This window comes from Chionomys nivalis, chromosome X (assembly GCF_950005125.1).
Source record: "Chionomys nivalis chromosome X, mChiNiv1.1, whole genome shotgun sequence".
Taxonomy (NCBI): domain Eukaryota; kingdom Metazoa; phylum Chordata; class Mammalia; order Rodentia; family Cricetidae; genus Chionomys; species Chionomys nivalis.
This window is the reverse complement of record NC_080112.1, coordinates 98,353,076-98,361,430: the sequence shown is the minus strand read 5'-3', so window position 1 is coordinate 98,361,430 and position 8,355 is coordinate 98,353,076.

Here is an 8,355-nt window from a genome sequence, read left to right as displayed (position 1 = left end):
TTTTAAATCACTGAGTTGAAAACCATCAACTTATAAAACAAAACACAGGCAAAGATTCACACCTTGTATCTCACCAACTTCTAGGCTGAAACTCCCAGAAAACCACAAGGACGACCCCCATTAAGATTCCTAGCAATAGTGGAGAGGGTGCCTGAACTAGCCTTCCTCTTTAATCAGATCGATGACTACCTTCATTGTCATCATAGAACCTTCATCCAGTAACTGATGGAAGCAGATGCAGAGATGCACAGTTAAGCACTGGGCCGAGCCCCCAGAGTCCAGTCGAAGAGAGGAAAGAGCAATAATAGAAGGAAAGGAGTCAAGACCATGATGGGGATACCTACAGAGTCAGCTGACCCAAGCTAATGGGAGCTCATGGACTCTGGACCAACAGTTTAAGAGCCTGCATGAAATCGACCTAGGTCCTATGCATGTGGGTGACAGTTGTGTAGCTTTGTCTGTTTGTGGGGCTTTTAACAGTGGGATCAGGACATGTCCCTGGCTTGAACTGGCTTTTGGGAACCTATTCCCCCATGCTAGGCTGCCTTGTCCAGGCTTGATTCAGGGGAAGGAGCTCAGCCCTACTTCAACTTGATGTACCATGCTTTGTTTAAGCCCATGGGAGGCCTGCCCCTTTCTGAATGGAGAGGGAAGTTGAATGGAAGGGGAGAGGAAGAGAGGCAAATGGGAAGGGGGGACTGGGAGGAGAAGAGGAAGGGGAAACTGTGGCTGGTATGTAAAATAAATGAAAAAAAGGTTAATTAGCCAGGTGGTGGTGGCTCATGCCTTTAATCCCAGCACTTGGGAGGCAGAGGCAGGTGGATCTCTGTGAGTTCGAGGCCACCCTGGTGTACAGAGCTACTTCCAGGACAGCTAGGGCTGTTACACAGAGAAACCCCATCTTGAAAAACAAAAAAAAAGTTAATTAAATAAAAAATTTAAAAATGAGTTAAATAATTTCTTACTTAAAGAGGGAAGAATCAGGGTGTAGTCACCATCAAATCAAAGCAAAGCCAAACTCCAAAAGTATAACTAACTCAATTCATTCATGTTCTTGTGGGCTCCTCTAAGGGGCTTGGGTCGTTTCTCTGGCTCTGCCCTCTGCCGCACACACAGCTTGTCGTCTAGACTCCGGCTGGCTCCATTCTGCTGTTCTTGGTGGTCATCCCATGGTACTGGCATCTCCAAAATTCTGGGGTCCCTTTCTGCAACTGGCCTGCACTTTCACTAACAGCATCTGATAGCCTCTCATCATGGGGTCAAACCTCCACTTCTCTGCGTGACCCCTTCAAATCCTGGGCCTTCAACTGCCATTGAGGCTGAACCTTCACCAATGGCCTCTCCTGGCCTCTCATAGTACCAAGCCACTTACGCTTTTCATGAGCCCTTCATGCCTTCAAAACCAGTACCACCTGGGTGACTCTTGCACTACCAAGTTTGGTAGCCAACAACAAGCTTGGCTACCTCTGGAACACAGCTTCTGTGTGCTGACTCTCAGGAAACACTTCCCAGAAGATTTCACCTAAGGTGATGCTGGCCTTTTCTTAATTACCATTAAATTTTCAGCTCCAGCTAACCAGCATCAATTGTCCCAGTAGAACGAAGGCTTCACTTTAATTCTTCTGGTCTCTTATTAATCACAGCAGCTTCTTTTGGTCCAGCTGACCAAACACCATAGATTCTTCATGCACATGTCCTGGTAGAGTCTTTGCTTCCCTCTGAAATTTCATAAGCCAGGACCCCATCGTCTCAACTGTGTTCAACATTCTTATCTTCCAAACTCCTACAGAACAGCCCACTGAGATCTCGATACATTGTCCTTCCACCATTCTCCCCCTAAACACAATCAGGTCTGTCACAGCAATCCCCTACTATCCTGGTACCAACTTGTCTCAGTTAGGGTTTCTATTGTGACGAAACACCATGACCAAAACGTTGAGGAGGAAAGGGTTTATTTGACTTACAGTTCCATAACACTGTTCATCGCTGAAGGAAGTCAGGACAGGAACTCAAACAGGACAAGAGCTTGGAGAAAGGACCTGATGAGACCATTGAGAGTTGCTGGTTACTAGCTTGCTTCACACGGCTTGTTCAGTCAGCTTTCTTATACAACTTAGAACCACCTGCCCAGGGATGGCCCCACTCACAATGGGCCAGGCTTTCCCACGTCAATCACTAATTAAGAAAATGCCCTACAGACTTGATTGCAGCCCTGTCTTATGGAGGCCTTTGTTTTCAATTGAGGTTCCCTGCTCTCAGGTAACTCTAGCTGTGTCAAGTTAACAATAAACTAGTCAGTATAAAATGCAAATGTTGTTATAAAAAAATAAATAATACTCCATCATCAGTCCTTAGAAAGGATGACCTAGAAGTATGTGACAGAAGTTATGGCATTTAATTTAGTAAGGGGTTCTTAAAGAAACAGCACCTGCCCCCCTCCCCCGCTGCCACACACACCCCCATGCTCCTAAATACAAGGCATACACCTGTGCCAGTGTTATAGTCGTATTTGGCCAGGTGGTGCCTCTAAAAGGAGCCTTTGGTTTGGCTAGTTAGGTGTGGAGAGATAGCTTACAGGCTAGTGGCATGCCTGATGAGGGGCATTGTGCCCTTGGACACAGCATATTTGTGGATATCTCCTAGCCACAGGAAACACACAGTAGTTTAGATGTCTCTGAAGATGGTGGCTGGACACCTGGTCAAAACATGTACTTCACAATATGCTGCAGACTTAGGACACAGAACTTGGATGATTCAAGTTAGATCTGACCTGAAAGCTTCTTTCCTTTGGTCTCCTTTTCATGATTTCAGAAAATACTATGCATGCTGCCAAGGGAGTGAAGCAATTAAATAGTTCTACTCAGCTGTAACACCTATGATGATTACAAGCATGGTAAATATGCATACAGGTACAATAAGTGATGCTCACATGTTGGTGGCAACCAACAGCTCTCTCGTTGGATGTAAAGCCCACTAAACAGGAGGGGAATTGTGCCTGGTCCCGGAAAACCGGCCAATTTCCCAAGGCTACTTACATCGTGGAGCTTAGAAAAGAATCTACTACCATCACTTTGTTAGAACCAACATAATTCCTTAATACATTCTATGTCATATCCTTATACCCACAGGTAAGAATAGCTACTACATCTCACCAAGGAATCCTCTCTTTACAACAATGAAGACCATTATAGAAATACTGGGCCACAATGCAGAGATCAAAGATTGTGGGAAGTCCATTCCCAAAAAATATATCTGCATCACAGCTCAGGGGACATCATGAGAGAGGTGGCAGAAAAATTGTAAGAACCAGAATACAGGGAAATTGGCTGTGAAACATTCTTTCCTAGGAATGACGACATAAATAAGAACTGAACAATGACAGTATCAACGGATAGGTTAACAAGGAAGGGGGAAATTCAGCATGGTCACACTCCTAGACAAAGAACTACATGCAGCTGATGACTGGTTGGAGAAGTAGAATTACATCCCCCCAGTGATGGACGAGTCCCGTTCTTGGTTGTCCAATGTAGAGTGGTCAGCCTTGAGATCATATACACACAAACAGCAAAAGTGGACTCAACTCATGCCATACATACATGCATGCATACATATATAACAATAATAAAAAAGAGCCTATCAACTTGAGGCTCTGGGGTGGAGCACGGGAAAGGTTCAAGGCAGAGTAGCTGGGAGGAGCTAAAGGGAATAAAAAGGGGGAAAGTGATGTGGTTCTTCTTCAATAAAAGACATATTTTTAAAAAGAACAGCATGTTCTCACAAATAAGTCCATGATATTTACAGTCTTCTGGGGAAGGCTGATGCCTCCATGAACTTTCCTTAGTACCTTTGGGGAATATGTAACAAAACTCTCTTTGTCTGGGACAGCAGTGAAGGCAGTGGTAGCAGAAGTGCCTTTTCTTCTAGTTGACGTTTTCAAGCTAATCTTCTCAGGCTCTTGGGAAATAAGGACCTCTTCAGAAGATGCATCAAAGACTGGATCAGCCATCAGTCACGGCAATGCTGGTGGCTGTGAAGAACACATCATAGTGACTGCTGAAGCATGGGACCCATCACTATTTGCGGCATTCTCCCATGTCAGGAGCCTAGTTAACATCTGACTGGGTGTTATCTTGCAACAAGCTTGCCAGTAAGCTACCTAGGAGGTGCTTAATGTGAATGATTGGTCCATCAGCTCAGCAACAGCCTGATTAGTCATGATAGAATCTCTTGAGGCATAGAACCATCCTGTTACCTTGAACGAAGGAAGTTTAGGGGGCTCAGTTGTTAAGAGCACTTGTGGCACAATCACGAGCATCAGAGCTGGGATTCCTACCTGGCCAGGAATCCTGCAAATGTCTGTAACTCTAGCTTCAAGGAATCCATTGCCCTCTCCTGGTCTCTGCATGTGCACACAGGAATGTGCCCTCCTATGCACATGAGTGTGTTTCTTCATACAGACACGTACACAAAGCATAAATAAAATAAATCCTTAAAATCAAATAAAAGAAGTTTTGAAGATACCACAGAGAGCAAAAGAGTCTCTGGACAGCATCAGCTCATGGATGGCACACTCTGAGCTTTTTGGAAAAAAAAAATAACCCTTACAGATATTTTATAAGGTGTGTGTGTGTGTGTGTGTGTGTGTGTATTATGTGTGAATGTATGATTTATCTGTATGTGTGTAAGTGCAGGTATGTACATGCACAGCACACTTGTGGAAGTCAGAGTCTCCTTTTAAAAAATCTTACTTATAGCCGGGCGGAGGTGGTGCACGCCTTTAATCCCAGCACTCGGGAGGCAGAGGCAGGCGGAAATCTTACTTATTTGTTATTTGGGGATTTGTCTAAATAGTGTGTCATTAACAGTCAGGGATTCTAACAGATTCAACAATGCTTAAACCAATACTATACCCTCCTTTCTTTTTGCTTTACTTCTAGATCTGATCAAAATCTTCACAAGGCAGAAACACAGAGAAAAAAATAAGGGTGCTTTTGTAAATATTAAGAATTCTTAAACATCTGCCAAGTTTAAAACTAATTCCTTACAATATTTAGATGCTAGAGGTATTCTTAATGTTAGTGTGAGTAAAAAAGAGCTATTGGGGAAAACTAAAACCAACCTAATTCTCTATGAAACATTCTTAGAGAAAGTCAATCAAGTTAATGGGAAATATTTTCAAATTTTCAAGCATGTATAATGAGTAACACATTTTAAATAATTGTAAAGAATATGTGGTAAGCCAAGCATGTGACACATGTCTGTAATTCCTCCACTCAGAAGACTAAAGCATGACAATTACAAGTTTGAGGCCAATCCGGGCAATGAAATGAATACCTAGCTAGTGTTGGCCACACAGGGACCCTATCTCTAACGAGGGGTATGTATGTCTGTGTCTGTGTGCATGTCTGTGTCTGCATGTGTGTGTGCATGCGTTTGTGTGCGTCTCTGTGTGTGTGTGTGTGTGTGTGTGAAAATGTCATGATTAAACCCAATACTTATGTGCTAACTTAAAAAAATGATAATGACATGACAGGAAAATAGAATTTGGAGCATAGAGGATTTAGGGATTAAGAATAATAAACTTTATTTTGTAAATTTTAGTGATCTGAAACTAACTGGACAGGTGGAAGCATCCAGTGAGAGCAGCCAAAGTTCCAATCTCCACTGACTTACCTAAAGAAGGACCATCAGCCCTTAGGCCACAGCTAGCAGCTCACACTTATGGGAGAGTGACTTAGCCTGAACCAGTAATTGTCTCCATTCGTGTTCTGTCCCCAGAATGAGAAAGGGATTGGTGTGTGACAAATTAAGAATATAAATTCAAAGTTGTGACTCCTATCTTTAACATCATATTAGGAGAATGATGGGAAATTATTACAATAATTAGGTTGAAGCTACCATTCATTTTCTCAAACTCTTTGATGGCTGTGCTCTATCTTCACTTTCAAGAATATTTGTATAACAAAATTCACCCACTGGAGTCATTACCCAACCCCAATGTGATTGGCATGATTCATCACTCTACATAATAACTTTCCTCATTTATCATTCATTTCCACTAGACTAAAGAGAAATGAGTGTTGGATTAGTTGGGTGGGTGTGCAGAATGAGCTTGAATAAATGGCTGAATTAGTTACTTATCTCATCACTGTGAGAAAGCCTGACAAAAACAACGAGGAAGGATTTATTTTTGGCACATGTTTTAGAGACTAGAGTCCACCTTGACAAGGAAGGTATTGGTAAAGTCCATTCTGCCAACAGTATGCAGTGGTAGCTCTTTATTTCTTAGCTATCCAGGAATCATGGCAAGCAAGCTGGCATTAGCCTATCTTAACAGCCACATTGAACTAATTCTGCTTTCCAGGTCCGACTTTCTCAAAGACTTCACAATCAGTGGATCATTCAAAATTGAGAACATAAACCTGAAGGAGATATTTCAGAATGGAACCATAAAAAGTATTTTTTCCAACCACCCCTACCCCAGGTTCAGGTACCTTATTGGAAGAAGGGGTGAAAAGATTGTTAAGAATGAGAAGTTAGGGAAGACCAAAATAAACTAAGTGTCTTCTGGACATGACATGAGCTGTGTTTTGACTCACAGTAGCTGTGCTTTCCTGCACAAGATCAAAAAAGTCAATATTCTAGTATGAGGGGTAAGAAGTTCGTGGGCCTTACCCCTAACTGAAGGGCTGTGGGCAGTTGATGGCTTTCTGAGGTAGGCGGGGCTGTCTTCCTTAAGGGTGTGGGTACTGGTAGGTCAACCACACTCCAGGGTATGACATTTACTCTTAGGAGACTATGGGCAGCACAAATTGGATTCAATAGCCTATTAATGAAAAAAAATGCCGGGTGGTGGTGGCACATGCCTTTAATCCCAGCACTCAGGAGGCAGAGACAGGCAGATCTCTGTGAGTTCAAGGCCTGGTCTTTAACAGATAGTGGTAGGAGAGCTAGAGCTGTTACACAGAGAAACTCTGTCCCAAAAAAACAATAAACAAACAAATATAAATAAATAAATTATAAAGTGGCACAGATATGGGGGTAAGAGGAGGTAGGGCAGATTTTGGAGGAGGATGGGAGGAAACAAGATCATGACAAGGAAACCCACAGAGACAGCTGACCCGAGCTTGTGGGAACTCATGGACTCTGAATCAACAGCTGGGGGAGCCGGCTTGGGACTGAACTAGGCCCTCTGCATGAGGGTAGCAATTGTGTGGCTTGGTCTGTTTGTGGGTCCCCTGTCAGTGGGACCAGGATCTATCCCTGGTGCATAGCCCATTCCCTGTGGTGTGATACCTTACTCAGAATTGATATAGGGGTGAGAGGCCTGGTGCTGCTTCATCTTGATGTGCCAGACTTTGTTGACTCCCCATGGGAGGCCTTACCCTTTGGGAGGAGTGGATGGGGTGTGGGGGAGGTGCGGGGGCAGTGAGAAGGAGGGGAGGAAGGGGTAACTGTGGTTGGTGTGTAAAATGAATTTAAAAATTCAAAAAGAAGAACAAAAAAGTCTTTTAAAATTATTGTATATATTCTTGGATGTTTTCATTAGACATGTCTAAATAATATATGTTGTAACTGAGTATAACTTTTTAAAATATTACATATTAATTCTACAAGATAGTGCAGAGTGGTGCTGTTGTTCATTGAGAGAGGGTCTCATGTAGCTCTAGCTAGTCTTGAGTTAATTTCTGCTCCTTTTGTGTCCACCTCCCAAGTACTGAGATTATAGGCAAATCGTGTGACAGTTTTAATCTATATAATATTCATGTATATCCACATGAAGCACTTTGATCATATTCACTCCACTACCTCTTTGAGTATTTCTTATAGCATCATTTTAAAAAAAACAAACTAGGAAACATATTCTAACTTATCACCCCGTATTTCCACTGTTAGCCAAATCATGTAGGAAACTGAAGAGTAGCTCTCAGATATTTGTTTAATGGAAGATAAATGAAGAAACTGCATATGAAGGATAGTATTGCTATTAATTTTCAGCTTGACTAGATTTAAATCATCTAGGATACAGAGAAGCATCCTTTTGATAGACCTGTGAAAATGTTTCAAGGTGAAATGAGGGGAAAGAAAATGAATGCGGGTGCAGCATCTCATGTGCTGAAAGCTGGGACAGAATTGTTAAGTCGAGAGAGCCTAGGCCCCAGCCCCCTGGCCTGAGAATTGTATTGGTCTGGACTCCAAATCCCAGCATGCCAGGTCCTGACCACTCCCACAGGGTATTTAAGATGGCTCCCAAAGGAGAGTCACTTGGTTGCTTGTCTGGACTCCAAATCCCAGCATGCCAGATCCCGACCACTCCCACAGGGTATTTAAGATAGCTCCCAAAGGCTAATACCT